Source organism: Nannospalax galili, unplaced genomic scaffold (genome assembly GCF_000622305.1).
Source record: "Nannospalax galili isolate Female #2095 unplaced genomic scaffold, S.galili_v1.0 scaffold291, whole genome shotgun sequence".
In the NCBI taxonomy this organism is placed as follows: domain Eukaryota; kingdom Metazoa; phylum Chordata; class Mammalia; order Rodentia; family Spalacidae; genus Nannospalax; species Nannospalax galili.
Window position 1 is genome coordinate 344814 of NW_008330588.1, and position 24370 is coordinate 369183.

General features: G+C 41.7%; 1 protein-coding gene across 4 annotated transcripts in view; it reads right to left on the minus strand.

Annotated features, from left to right (window-relative positions):
* Positions 1-24370, minus strand: part of Csgalnact1 (chondroitin sulfate N-acetylgalactosaminyltransferase 1) — a 353381-nt gene that overhangs the window by 251344 nt on the left and 77667 nt on the right. For 3 of the 4 annotated variants that reach the window (XM_029554628.1, XM_029554624.1, XM_029554618.1), the window contains exon 2: positions 22530-22590. The exons of the other annotated variant lie outside the window; for it this stretch is intronic. The gene's annotated coding sequence lies outside the window, so the exon portion shown is untranslated. The remainder of the gene's footprint in view (positions 1-22529; positions 22591-24370) is intronic. 4 annotated transcript variants of the gene reach the window in all.

Genomic DNA, 24370 nt, shown 5'->3' on the forward strand with positions numbered 1-24370 from the left:
GGGAAAAGAAAACTCCTTATTCGCTGTTAGTGCAACTGTAAACTGGTATAGCCACCATGGAAATCAGTGCAGAGGTCTCTCAAAAAAGCTAAAACTAAAACTACCACATGACCCAGCTTACCACTCCTGGGCATATACCCAAAGGATTCTAGAAGTCCACACATTCATGGTTTTTATTTTGCTTTGTTTTTTGAGGCAGGGTCTCCCTGTAGCCCCAGCTGGCCTGAAACTCTCTATGTAGATCAGGCTGGCCTCACAGAAATCCACCTGCCTCTGCCTCCCAAGTGCTGGGACTAAAAGGCTTATATCACCACATCTGGCACATTCGTGTTATTATGGACACTATTCACAAGAGGTAAGAAATGGAACCAACCTAGATGTCTATCAGTAGAAAAACAAATAAAGAAAATGAGGTACACACGCATAATGGGATTTTATTAAGCTATGAGGAAAAATGAAATCATGACATTTCCAGGAAAATGAATGAAACTGGAAATCATTATGTTAGGCAAACCAAACCAGACTCAAAGACAAGGGCCATGTGTTTTCTCTCATATGAATCCTAGATTTTAATCTTTATGAATATGTATTTATGTGGGGAAGGGGTCATGAAACTAGAAAAGAGGCCATGAGAGGGGTAAAGTGATCTTAAAGTGGGGAAGGATAATAGAATACATGTGACGTGCAAACAGAAGGGGGGTGACTGGAGTATGAAGGGAACCAACAGGAGGCCTAGAGGACAAGGGAAGGGGGGATCCACAAGGTCAAAGTACATATGCAAATGCTATAATGAAATTGTATGCTAATTTTAAAAACAGCGATAATGATAAAGTTTATTCTCTACTATGGTTTAAGGAGAAAATGCTATAAAAATTATTTCCTTTTGGGTGATCACTTTTCCTTTAAATTCTCCTTTCTTTAAAAACCTGAAAACAAAACTTACTGAAAATCGCTCACTACAAGTAAATATATTCAGAGCAACTCTTAAATTGAAAGCAGTTGATGACTAAATGCCCTAATTTTTCTTTCTCCCTCCAGTGAGGGTTCCTATATTGGGCTCCCTTCCAAACAGTGCAGCACCCACTTACCCAGGCTGGGAAAAAACAGTCCTACAGAGCGTAAAGGCCTTCTCAGTATGCCAGATGTGTGTGGCCCAGGACGGACACAATTACTTAAGTTTCTGTAGCTCTAACCTTAGATGAAGAGACAAAGAGGTAGTCCGGGACAGTGGAAGAGCATCTTCCTGAAACAATGTGGAGGAAATGTAACATTAAATTCCTATTGTACAAAAGATTTCACTTCTTTGAGAAGGAATCTTAGCTATGAGAATTGATACGCATTAGAAAAACAGACCTTTCTCCTCTGCCTCCTCCACCTCCCCCAAGTCCCCCCTCTCTCCTCCTTCTCCTCACATTCCTCCTCTTCTCTCTCTCTCTTCCTCCTCCTCTTCCTCTTTCTCTTCCTACTTTTCCTCCTCCTCCTAGTTCTGCCTCTCCCCCAACGTTGTTTCCTCCCCCTCTCCTTCCCCCTTTCCTCCTCTTCCTACTGTGTCCCTCCTCCTGTTCCTCCTCCTCTTCCTCTGCTCTATAAATACTATGATTCTCTCCTCTTGATGCCTGATAATGTTCCTAATATAACTTTCAGATCTGAGTCTGGACATTGGAATTGTGAACAATAAGTAAATGCTGCTTCCTATACAAGACAAGAAATGATGCTCCTCACTGTGCAGACTTTTCCAATTAACATCTCATGACTACTTCCAACTGACCAGGGAAGTACATGGCCAAGTCGTGCTTTGTGACCCGCCTGGTGCCTGTACAGACTAGGTGCTTAGAAATGATACAATTTTGTTCTGTTAGCTCTTGATACTGATCTGCCCTCTCCAAATGTATCTCACACTCACATTTTATATTGAAATTTTTTCCAAAGCTGTAAATCTAAGAATAGAATAAGATGTTACTGGTTTTATAAAATTATTTGTACGATAAAGAAATAGCAATTTACTCAGCTTCAAATCACTTTGAAGGATAAATTTGTGGGTCTGTAGAAATAAAAGGCAAATTTGTTTGTAAAAATATTCACTGCTGAATTGAGCTTTTAAAAATAATGTGATTCTTTCACACATTTAATATACTAACTTAACTCCTTATAAAATGTGTATTTATAAACAGCTTGCCTCCTAAGATACCATTTAGGATCCAAAGCTCAGAAGGAAGGAACACAAGAAGGCACATGCCTCAAAGGCGCTCAGACTATTAGCTTTTCTTCTCATGGTCAGTGTTGAAATCTCCCCACCTGCATCTGATTCATCAAGACTCTTCCCAGCATCACAGCTGACTTGCAGTCCAGAGGGAAAACCTCAGTGCTAAATAGCACTGAATTCCCTCTTACCCCAGAACCAAGGGTGAGCTGACAGCCTAGGAAGGCAGGGTGCTCCCTGTGTTTTCCCACAAAGGTCAGAGATGCTCCCCAGTACTCTGGAGAGGAGAGGACTCTAGAAGACAGATCCAAAGGCCTTATCACTGGATGCCAGCATGTAAAGATGTGGGTTTGGTATGTTGTGGCCATGAGACATCTATAAGTAGAAAGAGCCCATTCTCTATCTTTAAGTCACTTCCCTGCATTATCCTCTCTCCCTGAACAAGGTCAACAAGGCTCATCCCCATCTAACCACATTCTTGATGTTTCCTATACTTCTATCTCTCCACTTTTCATCTTTCCCATTGAAGAGTCTGAAATTTTTAGATTTTCTTTGTGACAGCTCTTGTATGGCAGTCCAGATTTGTGTTATTTTCAATACTTTCAGAACCATTTCAAGTTGTTTATCTAGTTTAATTCTGGGTGGATTTTAAGAGCTTTCCCTTTATTCCTGTGAATGAGTTCCTTCAAGGAAGTGCTTGCTGCCCTTCCAGAGTTCATATAATCAGGCTCCATGCTAGAGAGGAGAAAAGGTACTGAAGACCCCTCCACAGTGCCAAAGCCCTCCCCACTGGATGCCAGAGCCACTGAAGGTTAGTCTCAGGGGTGGAACAGGAACTTAAGGCATGCCATCCATCACCCTCGCCAGAAAAATAGCATGTCCCAGGTCCCATAAGAAAACTAATATTTCTTCTACTCCCTATTACACTTGGCAATTTCATCCAATTCTTGGTTAACATTTTCTTTCAAAACACATTAGTTTCTAGTCAACCTCAGAACATTATAGAGAAGGTGGTTTAACTTTTGATTACCACAATGAAAAAGCAGTAGTAAATATTCATAGAGGAGTTACTTCTATATATATTATAGTACAGAAATTTTGCAGGGAGTTGGGAAGAAGGGTCCACACATGGGAGGGTATCTAAATATGATCAAATATAAATATATTGTATAAAATTTGCAGAAATTAACAAAAAGAATGGAAGTTTCATAAAGAAGCAACCAAAAGAAATAAAATGTTTATGCCACCTAAAAAAAGAGAAAGAGCATTTTAAGAACGGAGTTACTTCTGTTTTGTCGCCTCTCAACCATGTGCAACTGATGCAGCAAGGGGTCAAGGCCTTAATGAAGCATGACAACTAGATGCCAGTAAGAAGAAGGTATATGAAACCTGAAATCTAATGTCTGCCCCTCAGATGAGGAACACTTTGGAAAAACTGAAAAGACCATTTACTGCTTCATCAGACAGAATGTGAAAATCATAGGCCACGCATCACAATAACTCACAGCACAAAGTATGGAACAGGGGACCCTTCCATCCATGGATTTTCATTACTAGAGTGTTAAGCATCCTGTGAATTCATACACTTGACAAGATGGGTGAAAACAAATTATTAAACTCTGTGAAGGACCAATAGCTGGATTTTCTCCAACTATTTTAAAGGAAATGTAATTAAAGCACAGTTCAGAACTAACTCCTCTGAAAATGGAGGCGGTTGAGTTGAACTGAAGGAATGGTAAAAAATCAAATATTAGAAATAGAAGCTGGAAGCATTTTAGGAAAATGAAAACCCCAACCAGCATGTAAGACATGATGATCTGCACCATGAAAGACAACTCTGACAAGCACATTTTCCTATTTTAATTTAAAAATGCAAATATGGAAGGGTAAAACTTTCTCACCATTTCCATTTAAATTTTTAAATTAATTAATTTATTTATTTAGTGTGTGTGCAGCCCAGTATACATGTGGAGGTCATAGGACAACATGCAGGGCAGGGGTCAGTTCTCGTCTTCCATCATATGGATTCTGGGGGTTGAACTTGGGTCATTGGACTTGGAAGTGAGCCCTTAACCCACTGGGCCATCTTGCTGGCCCTCACCATTTCTTTTTAAAGTCTGTAAAGTAAAAGGTGGCTGTCCTTCCTCTATTCCTTCAATTCTATCTTTTCTCTAGAATCACCCCAAGATGCAGTTTGGCAGCAACTACATCTCAGCCTTTTTCTCTGATCATGTAGTCCCCATAAACATCACACATACCATCACACAATGACACACTTTTACAAAAATAAGTAAACATTTGACATGAGTCTTTTCATTGTTGTTTTCTAAATATATTACATAATTTGAAAAAATAAAGGGAGAATAGTAAGTTCAAACTTAATACAAAAAAATTTTAAGTAACTGATCCATGACTTCTTGAATAAACCCAAACACAAAGTGATTTAGATGTATGTATCCGAACTGTTATTTTACTTTAAATAGTAAAATGATTATGCCTCACCAAAATATTAGGTAAACTCTAATAATAATAATAATAATATAAAAATATTTAGAAATTTCCAAGAACCATGTTTAGACATCTCTCCAAAATTTTTTTAAAATGGCATGACTATTTATTGTCCATGAAACAACTTTTACACAAAGAAACAGACCACAATAGCATCAAAACCAGAACACTTAGTGAACATATATATTATATTGATCACATCAGTAACTATGTGAAAATTACCACATGGCCCCAGCTCTAGCAGGCTTCTTAGAGTCCAGACTTATATTCTAGTCAAAAGCATTTTGAGTATTTGCTGCATGGTTTTGAAAAAGAAATCATTTAAGATTTACCTCTGTTTCTTCAATAGTGGTTTAAGAAAATTTATAAAAGCAGGCTCTAGACCAACCTTGTGGTTATGAACATGGGAGGGGGAGCCTTATGATTATGGGTACATATAGCTTTTACCTTTATTTTATGTCCTCTTGCTTAATAAATTTCATTCACTAGTGAAGGGCACTATTATAAATACACAAAGAAAAAAATATTGGGAACATCTGCTCTGTGTTAAACCAAATGAAAACTATAACTTTTTCTTCAAACCCATTTCTGATGTTGAACACCCAAAGATTCCTGGGAGGCTGAATATGGAAATTATTATTCCAGCTTCAAGGCCTTGCTTCCATCTGTTACTAAACAGATGTGGTAGTTAGTTATAGCTGTTAACACCACCTAGCATCACCTGAGAATCTCAATGAAGGATTGTTTAGACAAGATGACCTGTAGGCATGTCTGTGGGGGATTGTCTTGATTGCTTTAATTGATTTGGGAAGACTGAGCCCACCATGAGTGGCACCACTCTCCAGCTGGGGGCCCTGGACTGTGTAAGTGTAGAGGTAGTCAGCTGAGCACTCAGCATGCATGCACTCCTTCTCTCTGCTCTTGGCTGTGAATGTGATGTGACCAGCTGTCCCAAGTCCCACCACTGTGACTTCCCCACAGTGAGGGACTAGGTCCTGGAATCATGAATTAAAACAAACCCCTTGTCCCCTACGTTGCTTGATATCAGGGTATTTTATCACAGCAATAGAAATGAAACTAAGGCACCTGCCTTTTAATTTCATCTTCCATCACCGTATCTGCCAGTTCCCTGCAGTCAAGCCTACAAATGCCTACCCTCCTATCCTTCCCCCGTGTCTCACCCCATGTGGAATACTTTACTCCCCCATATCTACAGTCTCCTATCTACCAACATTGTCATAATTGTGTTTTTGTCACTGTATCTATGCATGCTTACCTATCCTCATGCAATCTCCTCCCCTTCTAAATATTCAGTTATGAGGGGCTGGAGAGATGGTTCAGCAGTTAAGGACACTGACTGCTCTTTCAGAGGACCTGAGTTCAGTTTTCAGAACCCACATGGCAACTAACAATCATCCACCCATGCATAATTCCAGTTCCAGGGGATCCAATGCCCTCTTTTGACCTCTGTGGGCATTGCATAACATGGTCGCACTCACATACATGCAGGCAATATACTCATACACATAAATTTTTTTATAAAAAAAATTTATAAAGGACAATGTAGAGATGAATTAGCGGTTAAGGGCACTGACTGCTCTTGCAGAGGAACCGGGTTCAATTCCCAGCACCCACGTGGCAGCTGACAACTGTCCTTAACTCCAGTTCCAAGAGATCTGACGCCCTCTTCTGACCTCTGTGCATGACATGGGTGTGGCAACCTACTACCAAGCAATACACTCATACACATAAAATAATAAATAATAAATATATTTTAATAGAAATAATAAATATTGAAACATTCAGTCATGGGGCCTCCTTGCTTCTCTTGGGCAACACACTTACCTTTCCTCTCCGAGAGCTCATGGACCTATTTTAGCTGCACTGCCTGCTTCAGTAATAAACAGCAGAATCTCAATAGGCACTTACTGAATAGAAGAATCTGTTGTGTAATATCCTGCTTCCCCAAAAGCAATCTATACCTCTGAATAAAAACTGTACAATTTTAATAGCATGAGATTACTGTAGCCCAAGTTAGAGCCTAAACTTTTCACTTGAGTTTATTGGTGCTTTAAATATTAATAAGCATTTGTCATTAAATATATATGTGTGTACATACCTAATGCCTTCCAAGGCATTGAAGCCACTACCCTGCACTACTCTTAATGCCACCTGGAAAAGATCAGAAATAACATTTATTTTCTGCATTGGAATTCAAGGATCAACTAACTAATAAGCACATGGCTTCAACTCTAGGACCAAGAGTGCTTCTGCACTATTGAAGATAAGAAAAGTAGGAAATAGAAACCTTTTTTCTCAAACAGATTGTCATTTGCTTACACAGAAAAAAGAGATAACACATGAGCCAAGTGGAGCATATGTGCTTGAAGTCGTTCTACAGTTGGTTGAGGTCTTAAAATAGACCGAGCCCGATTCTGCTTGGCTCCCATCAGTTATAGCTTTTGGCCTTTCTGGCTAATGCAGTGGCAAACATGACCACGTGACACTGGGGGCATCACACTGAGATTCTGATGTACTCTCCAGTTGTCAGGGAAATTCAAGGATGAGGCCAAGTCATCACAGAATGCTGTGTAAAAAGAGGAGTACTGGGGCCGGGAATGATGACATACCCCTTTAAACCCAGCACTCCAGACAAGTAGATCACTATGAAATTGAGTCTACATAGCAATGGTCTATATAACCAGTTCCAGGCCAGCTTGGGGTTACATAGTGAGACCCTACTCAAAAAAAAACCAAAAAGAACAGGGAACAAGACTCAAGGTAGCATTTGAATAAAATACAGAAATTGAAATGGTCACCAGGAAGAATATTTAACCTAAGAAGAAGGCAGAGGCAAGCTCTGGGGCAGTCAGCATGCATGTCCAGCATGGACTGTGGGGAAAGGGAGTCAAAGGACCAGTCTGGTCAGGAAAGAACCATATTAGAGATGGGAGGTAGAGAGGGCAAGGACTGACTTAAGATCCAGTTAGATGAGCCCAGAACCCAGACCTGACATGGTAAGTACTGAGATCTCTCTGCCTTCAGCCAGAAGACTTTGGCTTTGTCCTCTTCAATTATACATTCAGCCACTTCCCAAAGACAACCTAGTTACGTCTATATGAGGAATTCACGTGCGATAATATCTTTTAATCTTTTTTCCCTCTAATTACACAGGTAATCCACGTTTATTATAGGAAAACATAAAATTCAGGAAAGTCAAAGCATGACCATTTGTTTAATCATTTAACAACATTTCATTGGTTCATTTTCCGTCACTATTTATTAGTTCTAAGTTTTGGGGAGCACTGCCGTGAACAGAATAGACAGAAGTTTCTGCCCCCAATAACTTACATCCTGTCAGGAGATAAAGACAGCAAAGAAAGGTGGAAACAAATCAACTTGACAGTATGTTAGAAGGTGGCAGATACTACAGAAAGATCAAAGCAGGTTAGGTGGACTGGGATTACAGGGGCGAGGGGTCAGCTACAGGTTTTACTATAGTATTTACAGCATGCACAGTGGGTCAAACTGAGGATGCAGCATTAGCAAATTGATATTGTACTGTTTTATAGAGGTTTTGTATTACTATATGAATACATCCCCAAACTTTTAAATATTATTTTGCAGCATGATGTCTAGTGACTATGAAGAATTCCAAATCAAATTACTTAACCTCTCTCCTCTATTGGGCATTAGATTTCTCTTATATATGGATATACAAATTATTTGTGTATTCATATATACATATTATGTTTATATATATAATATATTATAATTCTTATATATCATAAGAAATGTGAAGATGTGAGGTTGCATAGAATCAGGGCCTCAGTGTTAAGGCCCCTGCTATACTTATTTTAACTGCATGGGACAGAAGAGTCTTGAAGCAATATGCTCAGATTCACATTCCTTTTCTCCCTCTCTTTCTGCCAAGGTTCTTAACCACCTACATAAGACAATCTTTTCATCAGCCTCACAGAAGCATCCTGGCTTCCCCCATCTCTCTACCATCAGCTACTCTATGTATCAGGAATGCTTTTTATAGTAGAGAAAAAAAATCTTCCTTAAATGCCTGCAGAGGCTGGTACAGAGAGAAGCATGTAATAAATACTCACTGGATTAATATATGATCAAGAATGTAATGAGTATTCATAAAGTCTTCTGCATTCCAGCCAGCCTGGAAGATGCCTGGAAATTTCTCCCTCCCACAAAGGCTTCCTTCCATCAGGAGGAGTGAGTCATATCTCAGACATATTTAGCACCTTCTTAACAACCTGACAAAGTATCTCTGTTAATGCCTTTAAGATACTGGAAGAAACCATGCAATCTGGACAGCTAAAGAATACTATTAACTGTGCAAGTGAATGCCAAATAGCCTCAGAGACAATACAGAAAACGCTACATGATCTTCCCTCTTTCTAGTCACTTAAAGGTGACAATTACATAATGTCTTAGTCTTGAAATCCAAATGGGAAATATATTCTAATATTTCATAAACTATTCATCTTAAATTCTGAGCATAGCATTATTAAACTGCTTTTTAAAAAGAATATCTTAAACAGCCACAAAAAAAGATGAAAAATACTAAATATGGCTTGTGTAAAGCTTGGCACATAAGAAAATGCTGCACTCCAAAATGAGGACAAAGAGAACAACAGAATACATCAGTTATTTATCATCTACGATGGTTCATTATGGGGTCATGCCACTGAGTCATAGCGGTTTCATGCTGAGGCAATCAGACACTGAGTTGTAAGCACTGTACTTCGCGCTTCCAATACCCTCAAAATCCCCCTTTCTAATGCTAACTTTCAGAAGCTGGAAGCTAAATGAGAAATCCATCTCAAAATATTTCTTAGTCTATGGTGCAGCCTTAGAAGAAGCAAAAACCAAACATCTTCTTGACTCTTCAATATGAAGACACACACCGTAGGAGAACAGCTGTCTTGGTTTGTCTCTCCATTGCTGTGACAAAATACTCTGACCAATACCAACTTGGGGAGGAAAGCGTTTATTCAGCTTACATCTCCCAGGTCGCAGTTCATCAGGGAGCCCAAGGTAGGAACTCAGGGCAGGAACCTGGAAGCAGAAGCTGGAGCACAAGCCATGGAGGAATTCTGCTTACTGGCTGGCTCCCCTGGCCCCTGCTCAGCCTGATTTCTTATGCAACACAGGCCCACCTGCCCAGGGGTGGCACCACCCACAGTGGGCTGGGCCCTCCCACATCACTCATCAAGCAGCTGCCCCATGGACATAGCTACAGGCCAGTCCAATGAAGGCAATTCCCCAGTTGAGGCTCCCTCAACCCAGGTGTGTCAAGTTGACACTAAAGCTATCTGACACAACTGTCCTCTTTGTGGATAATACGGTTGGCCAATTTATATGCCACATTAAAAATGGACTCAGCTACAGGGAACGGAGGTGATAGGGATCTCAGAGTCCTTGCTGGGTATCTGGGTTCAAATCTTTTAGCTGTGTATCTACTGTTTCTATGAAGATTAATTTTGATTGTCAATTTGATACAATTTAGATTCACCAAGGAAACACCAAGGAAACACCAAGGAAGACTCGGGCTACGGAGTTTCTAGATTAGGTTGAGGGAGAAAGATGTACCCTAAGTGTGAGTGGCACTATGTCATGGTCTGGGGTCCTAGGCTGAATAGAAAAGAAAAACTAAGCAAAGCACCAGAATGGATTCCTCTCTGTTTCCTGACCGTGGATACAATATGACCAGCTGCCTCGAGCTTTTCCTGCACTTCTTCCCTACTGTGATGACCTGTACCTTCACACTGTGATCCAAAATCCTTAAGTTGTCAGGGATTCTGGTACAGCAACAAGAAGAATAACCAAGATATCACCTTTCCAGTCAACCTGGCACTGCTTCAGAGGCAGTGAAAGGGGGAAATGCGAGGGCCCCAGCCACCATGATTACTTAAGGCTGCTTACACTCAGGACTATAGATCCACAAGGAAGCTCTTCATGGCCATGGGACTGGTTCACAGTAGAACAAGATGGCAGTAGAAAGATTCCAAGGCCTCTGTGAACAGTGTGCTCCATGCTCAGCACTGCTATGTCCCACTCCCGTCAGCCTTCAAGATGTACCATGAGACACCTGAGTGGATGCTGAGTAGTCCATCTTAAATGTCCATACCTAACCTTAAAAATGGTCTGATGGGACCCAACCAACTCAGCCCAAATACATAAGAGTCAGAAATAAATTCATCTGCTCCCACCAGGGTGCTAATATTGGGTGGTTTGGGGTAGGCTTGACCAGCATCTTTTTGGTTAAGAATAAATCATGTGTGCTTTAGTTCATTGATTCACCAAATATATACTATGTATCCTACATTAGGCACTGTTCTAGGAACTCAAAGCATAGTACTGAAGAAATAATCTCGGAGAGGTTTTCATCAAAGAGCTCATGTTAGTGATAGGAAGCATATTAATGTATGCTACACAAGACTGATGAGTTCTATGAATAATTCCAAGAGAGGATACAGAGTAAGGGGGAGGTAGGGGTGTCTACAGAGGCATTTGAGCAGAGATTAGAAGGTAGGTGATACAGATAGATGCTGAAGCATCACTAGAGACAGGTAGAGGATGACGACATGGGCAGGAGCACAAGAGCCAAAGGACAGCCAGAGCTTTGTGGAAGAGTCCAATGAGTGAGGAGAGAAATGGGGGGAAAGCAGGAGTAGGGCATGGTTATAGAGATTATCTACAACTCTACAAGGCACTGCAGCGACTTTGTTCTTTACCCACAGAGAGAAGTAGTCAGTGGGGCGGGGGTGTAGAGATTGACATGATCTGACTACGGAGTGAAGAACAGACCTAGGAAGGAAGAATGAAGGAGAGTAGGCAGGCAGGGGGCAACTATTCTGTAGGTAACAGATAATGGCAGAAGGAAATAGTAAGAGGGTAAATGCAGAAGATGTTGAGTCCTAGGGAAAGGTCCAAACAGAATATATCAACCTAGGAGCTACCATGGTAACATTTAAAGTCATGGAATTATCATATTATGGCAAGCGCCAGGATCATCTTCCTCCCTATCATTAGAAAATCCAGAGAGAAGGAGCCATTGCCTAAATAGAAATGGATTCAATGATGTGTTTTCTAAAATGAAGGCTACTTCAGCATGCTGAAGGAACTGATCCCGCAAAGAATAAAAATCAATGGCAGCAGGAGAGAAGAATCATTATGAGTGAGTCACAGTAGGACAGAGCAGACTGTGAGAGCTGGAGGGAAAGTTGGTGAGAAGGAAATCAGTGTCCAGCAGGACGGGTTAGGTGAGGTGTGGGTTAGCATCACATGAATATACTCAGGGTCTTCAGAATGTTTTGTCTTCATCAATGAAATAAGAAGTAAGACCACCAGCTGACATGGGGAGGGGGGTAGGAGATGCTGAAAGTTTAAGGAGGAAGGAAAAGTCATCACAAAGCATAGCAGCGTCTGGACCGCAACATGGTGGCATGGCAACTCCAAAGGGATTTAGATAGGACTCCTTTGTAGGGACTGCTGAGGCTCATGGGGGTGGGGGGAGAAGACACGACACTATGACGACAACAACTTGCAACAATATAACGCCATATAAGATGAATCTCATTTTAATACACTGACAGTGGCGATGAAATTCACCAAATGTCTAAGAAAACATTTTATCTCAGTAAATGTCTAAGAAGGGCAGCTGGACTCTCTAAATCTTGATCTTATTTCACCTTCATGGCTGAGCAACCACTGCTTATGTCTGAAGTAGACACCAAGCAGGCACAAAATAGAAAAGATAAGTTAGCTTAAGGAAGCTCCCTCTGCCTCAGCTTATTAAAGAAAGAACAAATGCTATAAACAAATGCCCTAAAAAGATACATCACAATAAAAACCCTATGAAAGGGTTCCAAGGCAGCAGACAAAAATCACAGCTACCTCCTATAATGTTACAAATCAAATCAAATGTTTTTAATTAAAATAGAAGAAGGGGCTACAGAGATAGCTTACCAGTTAAGAGCACTGACTGCTCTTGCAGAGGACCTGGGTCTGATTCCTAGCACCTACATGGAAGCTCACAACCATCCAGTTCCAGGGGATCCAACGCCCTTTTCTGACTTCCACAGGCACTGCATGACACAGGTGCACCAACGCACATGCAGGCAATACACTCAGACACATAAAATAAAAATAACTCAAATAAATTTAAAATAGAGAAGAAATTCTATATGTCTTGACCTAGGAAGGAAAACACTTTAGAACATGACACAGATTCCTGTGGGATAGTGCCAAAGACCTCCAAATGAAGGAGGAGTTTCCAGAAAGGGTAAGGAAACCTGCTAAGGAGCAGAAATTCTGACAGTGAGGGAGAATCCCTGGTTACAATACAGAGAATCCCTGTACAATCCCCGGCTACAACAACAATAGAAACCACAGAATTTAGTGATCCTTACTGGGGGCCAGACCTGAGCTGAGAGTCTTCCACTTCTATTGTCATGGATCCTGACAAAAGGATCAAGTAGGCTTTAGCATTATCTCTGCTTTACAGAGAAGGAAACCAAACCGTCATGTCTCACAGATGTTATGCAATCAATACCATAGAGAACAAACTTCATAAAACTCTGAGAAACAGAGGCCATCATTCTATACAGAAACCCTTCCTGGTAAGAATATTCAAAAGTGCTACAAAGGTATTTTTAAAAGAGAGAAGAGGGAGGAAGGAGGGGGGGGAGGAGGAGGAGGAGGAGGAGGAGGAGGAGGAAATAACTTGCAACAATCTAACTCCATATAAGACAATCTCATTTTGATACACTGACAGTGGTGGTGAATTCACCAAATGACCCACCTTCCACCTTTAAACTCTTAGGAAGCTCTGTGTTGGATTGTTCTTCTTTAAGTTTCTCTTTACAATGCACACACAGGTGAGCCCAGACAGCAGCCCTGTGTATCTGTGTGTGACTCAAGGCCTTCTCATTCCCCATACAGCACTCTGTGCTTTGAAACCACAAACAGGGGCTCATGCAGAGGCCCCAGGTGGCCCAAACGGTACTCTTAGGTTTCAGTAGTAATAAGAGACCTACTCTTAGGTTCTGGTAGTCATAAAGGAGGTCAGGATGGGGAAATCAGAGGGCTGGTTCCCAAGATGACTCTGTTTGGCTCTCTAGAAACAAGTACATATTTTTCAATCTTTGTTTCCTCTCCTGTGAGCATGAAAGAGGTGGATTAAATCTCAGGCCTTCAGAGCTGGAAGAAGCCATCCCTATCAACACAAAGCAGATATAGTACATCCACTAAATCTGAGGTATACCAAGAACACTTGCAGATGCAAAATTCTAAAAACTAGCAGCACAAGTGTGTTTTGTTCCAAAGTTGGCTTATAAATCAGTTATTTGAAACTAGAAATGCTCTTTCTCCAGGGAAAGTGTTAGAGGTAATTTCCATGTGAACCCATACAAGTCTACCTTTAGAGCATCTAAATACAGTATTACTAGTTACAAAACAAGTATTTCCCACCTCCCTATAAAGACCCCCCCACTGCCCATGCCAAGCCAACTACAGAAAGAAACTGTTAGACAAGGAAAGGGGCAGAAAATGAGACTGGCTACCAAGTGAAGGATGGAATTGCGCAGGGCAGAAGGTGGAGGCAGAGAATAAAAAACAAAGCAGTTGTGCAAAGTACACTGGGGAGAGGGACAGAAAAGAAGAGAGCGCCCTCTGCTCCTGGTGCCTTCCTGTAGCCTTTCATTACAGAAGAATCCATTACCACCAGCACTGGATCAACATTATTATAAGGGGCCTGAGGGGCCGAGGAAAAAGGAGGGCAACATATATAGGATACACCTCTAGGTCTACATGAGGTAAGTGATAAATCTGTACGAACACTGCCCAAATCCAGAGCAATGAAAGGTTGTTTCTAAAATCACAGTTTGGCACATTCCACTACCCCCAAGCATAGGCTGCTGGACCTCACTCTGCTTGGCATCTCATCTCCCTGGTTATTGTTCCTACCTACCTCCTGTTTGATTTCTTCACATACGTGCACAGAGACACCCAGCCCCAAACCTTAGCCTGGCCAAGAGGTGGTGCCTGTGCGCCAGACACCATGTGGGCTGCTGGAACTCACTCTGCTTGGCATCTCATCTCCCTGGTTATTGTTCCTACCTCCTGTTTGATTTCTTCACATACGTGCACAGAGACACCCATCCCCAAACCTTAGCCTGGCCAAGAGGTGGTGCCTGTGCGCCAGACACCATGTACAACAGGTCCTGCTCCCAGCAGATGCCACCCCATCTTCTGGATGACATTACTCTCCCTACAACCTGCATTAGCACCTGCCAGTTTTAGTCCTTTTAAGGGTAAACCACCACTTCACCAGTTTGGACAAGGGAACCATTTTCAGCCAGGTACACACACATGATAAGCACATATGATCCTGCTCCCCCCAACACCCCAGAATATTTTGGACAAGAAACTACATAAGGCTGATCATTCTAAATTTGAACCTGCTCGCCACATTGCTAGGAAGGCATTTATGAGTGTGCAAGCATTCAACCTGATTCTCAGATTGCTTGACCCATAGTGTAGAAATAAGCTGATAGACATCTGGCATGCAAGTATCCACTGGCACCCCTGACCCAGGCCCAGAAAATGTTAGGAGCAGGTCCATCTCTCCTCTCCCAGTCCTGCTGGGTAGTACAACAAAAAGAGAACCAGAAAGTTAGCCAATGAGTTGGCAAACTAACTTTCCTCCCTTCCCAAGGACTCTCCTTAATTGGAAATAAGGTGGCCACCAGCACTCACCAGTTCCCCCAGTTTCACACTCACTAGGGGAAATGTCCCTCTGTTGCACACCCACACAGGAGAACCAGAAGAGCACTGTTCTCGCCACCTCAGACCTGGGTCTCTGCCCTTCCATGTCTTCCTTCCTGCTCCACTCCCAGTGTCTACAGAAGCATTCACTATGACACCTTGGGGTTTAGAACCCACAGATCATATTGCTTCGGTGTGAGACAATATTCAAGTGGAAACATGGGGCTGGAGAGATGACTCAGCGGTGAAGAGTACTGACTGTTCTTCCAGTCGACCTGAGTTTTATTCCCAGCCCCAACACAGTGGCTAACAACCATCCATAACTCCAGTTCCAGGGAGGGGATCCACCACTCTCTTCTGACCTCCGTGATATTGCATGACACGGGTGCACCTACCTATATGCAAGCAACACACTCATACACATAAAGTTTAAAAAATAATAATAGATAACAAAATTTTAAGTGAAAACAGCCTAAGCGTTGGCTAAGTCAGAGTCTCGGTTAATCGCACTGTATGACTCAGGACCACACCATAGCACAGTCTGAGTGGTGCAGCTGAGCCCAGGACATGCCTGTCTGCCCATGTTGGAGATGTGGTTTCAGCAGCATTTCCTGCAAGCACAGGTAAAGGTGAGCACAGCCCTGCTCTGCAGTTGGAGGCCGGAGGCCCTCCCACATCCAGCAGCAGAGGGCTGGCAAGCAGACATATGACCCTGATGAAACCCCTGACGCTTGAGCCTATCACTAGTTCAGTCTGGTGATATTCATACAACAAAGAGCAGACAGAGCGAGCCCACCATGAAGATCTCCTGAGATGTCCTGACACATAGCTACTGAGTCCAGTGTTACATCAAGCTACACGGTCAGCTCTATGCCGCAGATGAATTTGTGCTCTATGAGTCATAGGCTGTCTGGCTTTTGATAATTTATAATGAATTGTACAGAGCCATGTATGTTATCCTTGACTTCCTTTCACCCAATCACAACTACCATAATGAGGAATCCTGCCTGGAATGACCAGGCTGATGGACAAGTGCCAGTGGTTACAGACTTGTATCAGGACTTTAATCCTTAGAAACCACTCCAAAATTAGGTTTCACAAAAGTAGAAAAAAGGGTTAAAAGGTCTGATGGTTGTCCAACTATTAATAAGACTGGTTTGGGGGCTGGAGAGATGACTCAGTGGTTAAGAGCACTGGCAGTTCTTGCAGAGGACATGGGCTCGGTTACCAGCACCCATATGGTGACTAACAACCATCTGTAACTCTAGTTCTAGGGGATCCAACATCCTCTTCCAACCTCTATGGGTGCCTGCATGCACAAGGAGCACTTATGTACACTCAGGCATACATATATATGTACATAAAATAAGTAAGTCTTTTTAGATTAAAAAGAAGACTAGGTTTGATGAAGTGTTAAGTTTCTTTTAAAAATGAGATCTCCGGGGCCAGAGATGTACCTCAATAGTAGAAAGTTTGCCTAGCAAATGCAAGGCCCTGTGTTTGATCCCCAGTACTGTAATATGTACATACGTACATTCATACATATATACATACATATATGTACAAATATAGCATGTCTATAGACCAATAATTTCACATAAAAATTATCATGGGAGAAGGATATAAGTGTCCTTTCAATTCATAAAGGACCAAGCACATACAACAAAAAAGGAACACAGAAATATGCAATATTTCTGAAAAAAAGGTAATTAATATTACACAGATTTCAAGTCCTTATAAATTAGGTCTTTACATTTAATCTGAAATAAATATTAATCAAATTAAATCTCAACAACATTTTCTTTCTAGAGTCTGGCAAAAATCGCCTTTATGATCTCCTAGACTAACACCTTTGTGAGCACCGTCAAGACTTTGTTGCCCAGAAAAACAAAAAAATAACAATAGGCCCCAGCCTATCAAATTAAAAGTATATGATAAAGCTCATTATTGAGCTGGGCATGGTGGTACACTCAGGAGGCTGAAGTGGAGGAGCCCAAGACCAGCCTTAGCTACATAGTGAGTTCCAGGCAGCTGAGGCTATAGAATAAGGCATAGTCACAAACAAAACAAAACAAAACAAAACAAGCCAATTTTAAAGTCCAAAGATTGAATATTGACTCAGAAGTAGACAAGAAGATCAATGGGACAGAATTAAAAATCAAGAAGTAGATCCAAGTATAATTTCAAATCAATGGAGAAGGCTGGATGGGTTAATAAATGGTATTGAAGCATCTGATTAAGACGAGAAAAAGCATCTTATGCTAGAAATCGCTGCTTTAAGACATTTATCAGACTACACTGTACTTGCTCTATAGATCTAACAAACCCCAAACAAGAAACAGTACTACGAGAAGGAAATCTAGTCAATACTTATAATGTCATCATATTCCATATCTGTTGGGAGGTGATTCTCCACGCTCCCAGAGTTCTTATCTCCAAGCAAGAAAAGACACCTGTTCCTCCTACCGAAACCTAAGGCCCAGCATCTTCCCCCCTGCAGGTTCCAGCTGTTGCCCCCCACCTCTTAGCGCTCAGCAAGCTTCAAACAGGACCAGTCACTTGCAAAGGACCTTGGGTGTATGAAGATTTCTGGGAAGGGAGGAAAAGCCAGGTTCTTGTCTGGAAGCCTTTGATGTAAACGTTCCTGATCAGCCACCCAAGAAAAGTCCAGAAGAAAAATAAGAACCCAAATTTCCAAAGTTTCAGGAATTTCTTAAGACTTCTTTTGAAATTTCTCAATTTTTTTACCTAGTTTCATAATCATGTTTTTTTTTTCTTTAAATTGTCATGTATTTATTGTGTGTGTATCATGTGTATGTGTGTATGATGTGTATGTGTGAGTGTGGGCATACACAAGCTGTGTGGAGGTTGGAGGACCACTTTCCAGAATCAGTTTTCTCTCTCCACTGTGGATTCTGGAGATGGAAATGAAACTCAGGTCAGCATTCTTTTATGGCAAGAGCCATCTCACCACCCCCTCATATTCATGGTTTTTTTTTTCATTAAAGAGAAGTCATAATTGCCTAAGCTCCATATCTCATAAAACTGGCTCCATCCCCTGCCCCACACTTTCTACTTTCTACTATAACTCTAAATGTTTTATACATAATCTATCTTACTGGCAGAAACATAGTTTGGAGGAGGTCTTAGTAAGCGCTCATTGAATAACTTTGAATGTATAGTGCACATGCACTTAGTGTGACAACTCAGAGAATAAACTTTGAATTCAAGTTCTAGCAATAGTGGTGCACATTTACAATCTTAGCACTATGGAGGATGAGGAAGGAGGATCACAAGTTGGGAACTAGCCTGGGCTAGACCATGAGACTTTTCTCAAAACATGAATGAAAGAATGAGTGGAAGAAGGAAGGGCAGGTTGGGTGAGGCAGGGTAGGCTCTGAAATTAAAAGTTAAGAAAATTTAAGATATGGTATGAAACATGGTAAGAAATGTATCCATTCCTGGGCATCACAAGAAAGGATTAGACCACATAGTGCTAACCTGAGAAAAGGTCAAAACTGAGCAATTCAAATACATTTTCTATCGAATGCATACTGCTTCACACCATTCTCAAGTCAAGAAATTTTTAACTCAAACCATCATAAATTGGGAACCAATGGTAGTCCTACTTCCTGGACATCATCATTGCCAAGCTCAGTGAGGTCTCTAATAGAGACTTGAGGCAAGGATGCCCAGCCTTTCAGACCTTGATCTCCCAAGTGCTGATGTTTGGGAGATGCATGGAACTGGGCATGAGCCACATGTCCCCTGGGAGCTCAGAACTGTCTGCTGTGGCATGTGACACCACTGGTCTTCCATAACTCTTCATGGCTGAGGTCCTCTGGATCTGGTCGGCATGATACTCCATTGGAGGTTATTTCATTGCAAGGCTGACTTTGACACACTCATCAGAATGAGTGGAATGAGATCGTTTTGTAGGCAGGAGGCCTGAGTTAAAATTCTACATCTACTGTTAATAGTCATATGGCCTGGGGCAACTCACAAAACTGCACTGAGGCTATCTGGGTACCTATACAACTTGGTAATAAGATCTACCAATGCTCATTCATCAAAGTCATCATGTACATACATGCCCTGTGTGAATTATGAAAATCCACTGTGATGCATACCTTTATAGGGATCCTGACACAACAAAGGCAAGAACACAACTCATTCTTTTTATCCAGGGACCCAACCTGGGCAATGGGAAAAGGGAAACATCAGCACTTGGCTTTCCACTCCATCCAGGAGACTGACAAAGATGGCCAGACATAAAGGACCAAAGAGAGAGCTGAAGACAAGGAGCAACCTGGTAACTACTACAGAGTAATCAATGGCAGCCAGGGCTCTTTTGAGAATAAAGAATGGAACTAACTTGTCAGCTCTAGAACCATTTGAACAGCCAAAGACTGTCATCACTTTATCCTGGGGACAGCACTCCAGAGGGTCAAGGAAGAGCAGCAGTCTCAGGAGTAACAAGAGAGCTGCTCCTACACATAACTTCTAACCACTTCTCTCTTTGCATTGCTTGCCGAAGATTAAACAGATTCTCTGAGCACCAGGGAGGCCCAAGGGACTGACCATTCTAGGAAGAGTATCTATGATTCATTAAAGGAAATACCTGCCTCCTGCCAAGAATACATGTAGAGCAGAAATGGTCAAAGCCAGAACAAACATCCTCTATGGTCTGATGGCACATGCAGTCATGTGCAAACACTGATCACATAGAGTTTAGGTGGGACTTTAAATTCCCTTTCCATCAGGGAACAAGCAGGACAAAGCATGGATATTTGGGAAAATATCAATTTCTGTCTAGGGTTGTTATTAACATATATATAAATATATAATTAATTGCTATTAATATGCATACTATTAATCTAGCAATGACCCTGGGAAAGTAACAGAGAATATCCCAGGAGTCATCACGGCAGCCAAAACAGACATAGAATGCATGGTTGCATCTCTTCCCCTTTCCTAACACCACATCCAGCTACTCAGCATAGCTACCTCTTGAACTTGGCATAAAGATTTCTGTCTGGGACAAAACCATATAAAAACAACAAGTCACAATACTAGTGTGATATTCAAATGTGAAATGTCTCCCACAGACTCATTTGTTTGAACCCTTGGTCCCCAGCTGGTGCTGCTCTTTGGGGGAGCTATAGAACATTTGGGACACTAGGCCTAGCTGGCAACTGTAGGTCATTAAAGGCAGGCCTTTGAAGTTTAAGCCCATTTCTGGCTCTGGCCTCAGCACTAGGCATCCTGATTCACCATAATCTAGCAATGACCCTGGGAATAATGCAAGAAGCAGAAGCCACAGTTCCCCAGCTATCAGCAGAGCTGCTCCAACCACCAGGCCTTACCCACCATGAGAAGCTGAAATTTCTAAACAGTGGATCAAAATGCACATGCCCCCTTAAATTCTTTTTTGGGTGGTATTTTGTCAGAGTGACAGACAATAACTAATACAACTAATGAGGTGGTTTGAACTAGAATGTCCCCCATAGGCTCCAAGTATTCGGATACTTTATCCCCAGTTGGTGGCGCTGCTTCAGGAGGTCTTAGAAGGTGTGGTCATTCCAGAGGATGCACATCACTAGGGGTGGGCTTAGAGAGTTCTTAAGCCTTGCCGAACTCCCAGTTTCTCTCTGCTTCCTGTGCCTGCTTGAAGATGTGAACTCTCTGCTTTCTGCTCCTGCTCCAGCCACCTCCTGACACCATGCCTCCCCACCATGACAGACTCTTATCCCTCTAGAACCTAGAACCATGAGCTCAAATAAATTCTTCCTTCTTTTTTTTTTTTTTTCTGTTAGCCCCGGCTGACCTGGAACTCACTATGTAGACAAGGCTGGCCTCAAACTCACAGAGATCCACCTGCCTCTGCCTCCCAAGTGCTGGGATTAAAGGCGTGCGCCACCACGCCCGGCCAAATTCTTCCTTCTTTAAGTTCCTTTGGTCACAGTGTTTTATCACAGCAACAGAAAAGGAAATAATACAGCTAGACAATACAAAAACAAGTATTTTTTTTCAAATGCTGCCTATGTTATTTAAATATTATTACTGTGTCTTGGGCATAGTGTGGTCTCCAGAGCCTCTGCTTGCAATTAGAACTGCACAAAGTACACATAGTATGACAATGCTTGTGACTTTAGCTCTACCAGAATGCAACAGACATCACTGAGGCTGCATAATAGCCGTGAACTTTTAATTGCTCATCCTAAACACCCCTTGATAAATTTCTCAGCAGAACATTTAATCATCAGTCTCTATGATCAATGAAACACACTTTGTCTACTGTGCAGGAAAACTTCGGGCATAAATGCACAATTAAGGTCTTACCCTTTGTGTCCATTAGAACTTTTGTTTATAAAGGACTGCAGTTACTCTCAAAGAGATGCTCTACCAAAAATTATATTCACATAACATAACAATAATCTGCATTCACAATGCTGTTTGGATGTGGTACAAATTAGATGAAATTAACTAAGCTGAAATTCTTTCTGTAATTAGTGCAAATTATAAACTGGATTATATTACTCTGTCCATGTTATATGCTTCAGACCATTACCACACTAATATGAATAATTTTTCTGAAATATTTCCTACCATTTCTCATGTGTCAGAGAAAATTTGGCTTCCAAGGACACTCATTTCTAAGAAGAAATTCCACTCTCTTAGTATGCATGCTAATCAGTGGTATTCGCTCCTTAGAAAGAAAGAAAATAACTACATTAAGGGAGTATTATTATTGCTCTGTTTATTACAGATGTAGATCATAAAGCAAAATAAAATTGTAAAATTTCAGTCGCTGATACTTCTAGGTCAATTTCTTGTTTAAGTCAAAAAGAAAATGGGAAAGCGTCGGAGGAAGACATTTCATGGCCCTGAGAGGGAAGCCCGGGTTTCTGATCAAGTATAAACTGCCATGCAAGACTACAAATAAACATCTCCTTACATTTCTGCTATGCTTTGTAGCTGACAATCTTGACAGTTTACCAACATGTTTTATAAAAGTGATAGATCTTACCTCGCAACATCCCTCCATGGCAGGAATTCACTCCCTGCTTTAAAGATGTCCAGTTGCTGTCCTGAGAGAAAATAATTGTGACTGGATTACTATTCTGGAGACAGGATTATGGGGATAAGTCATTCTTTTTTTTTTTTTTTTTTTTGGGGGGGGGAAATACGGGGTTTCCCTGTAGTCCAAGATGGCCTGGAACTCACTATGTAGAACAGATGGGCCTTGATCTCACAGAGATCCTGCCTCTGCTTCCTGGAATTAAAGGTGTGTACCACCATGCCTGACTCATGAGGACCTTTTGATCCCTAATACCTATGTAAAAACCTGGGCATGGTGGTATGTGCTTAATCCCAGCCCTGGGGATACAGAGATAGGCAGGTCTCTGGCACTCACTGACCAGCCAACCTTGCCTAATCAGTGTGTTCCAGGTCCCAGTGAAAGACCCTGTCTCAAAAAACAAGCTTATCTGGACAACACACACACACACACACACTGAGTCTTACCAAAGGTTTTTAATTGTTTCTTTTTTTAATGGATGGGAAACAGAACTTCCTGATTTTAGCCCTTAAAAATGAGACTTTAGCTGGGCATGGTGGCGCACGCCTTTAATCCCAGCACTTGGGAGGCAGAAGCAAGCAGATCTCTGTGAGTTCAAGGCCAACCTGGTCTACATAATGAGTTCCAGGACAGCTGGGGCTACAGGGAGACCCTGTCTCAAAAAGACAAAAAGAGACTTTAACCTTCATGGCTTTGGAGAACTCTATGAAGGTGAGGGAAAACATCAGTGGATGATCCAGCACCATCTTCAAGACCAAATAACCACATCAATTTGCCAGCACAGCATAATTTGTACAGTAGTGGCACTCTTATCTTGGGGGCAATCAACAGCTACCTAATTTGACTAAAGGCCTACTCAAAGGGAGGAACTCAGGTGTGGTAATGTAATCATAACCTAATACAGATGGCTGGAGTGGCCATACATCTTAGAGAAAACCCCAAGACTGTAACACTACACTAATGTGATTTCTTATTATGTGCATAATATATATCCTTATATTTACAGACAAATATCTCAGTCACCACTCATCAAAGAAGCTCATTTTGCACCAGTCACTATTACCAAGTACCACAACTGGTCACACATGGACATTGTCTATAAATTACCCAGGCCTAAGTGACACATCTACAATGCACCCTCTACATATAAGGCTCATGGAAGATAGGACAGGGATAATGAAAAGGACACTAATGAATCTCTGAGCTCTCAATAATGAAGCTCCCTCATGCAGCAGAGGGCCAGAAACCCAAAGGTCACAGATAGCTAAAGTGTAGTGATCAAGAATCTGCCAAATGATGGTCCTTGGACAGGACCCCTTTATTAAACTTCACTCACCCAAGGCTCAGGGACCATCTCAGGAGAGGGGGTGGGAAGATTGTAAGAGCCAAGGAGGAGGTGTATGATCATATGGAAACAGAGTCCTACAAGCTCCTGGGAACCTGCTCATGTGATTCTATGCCAATGGTGTCAGCATACAGAAGTCCCATGCAAACTCAGGCATAAAATAACCCAGCATAGAACTGGGAAAATGAACAGCAGAGCTCAATCTTATCTGATGGAATGTTGGCAATTGATTGCTGCTAGATGAAGAAGAGATGATCTTCCTAAAACAAGGGACTCTAGATGGGCTGACTAGATTCACCAGAAGGGCAAGTAGTAGGGAATGGATAGGGGTGCTGACAATACAGCAGACAGTAGCAGGGAGTATAAGGGCTCTAGTGGGGGGAGGGTGGCTATGGGAGGGTGATATCTGGGAAGTAGGTATAAAAATAAATAAAAAATAATAATA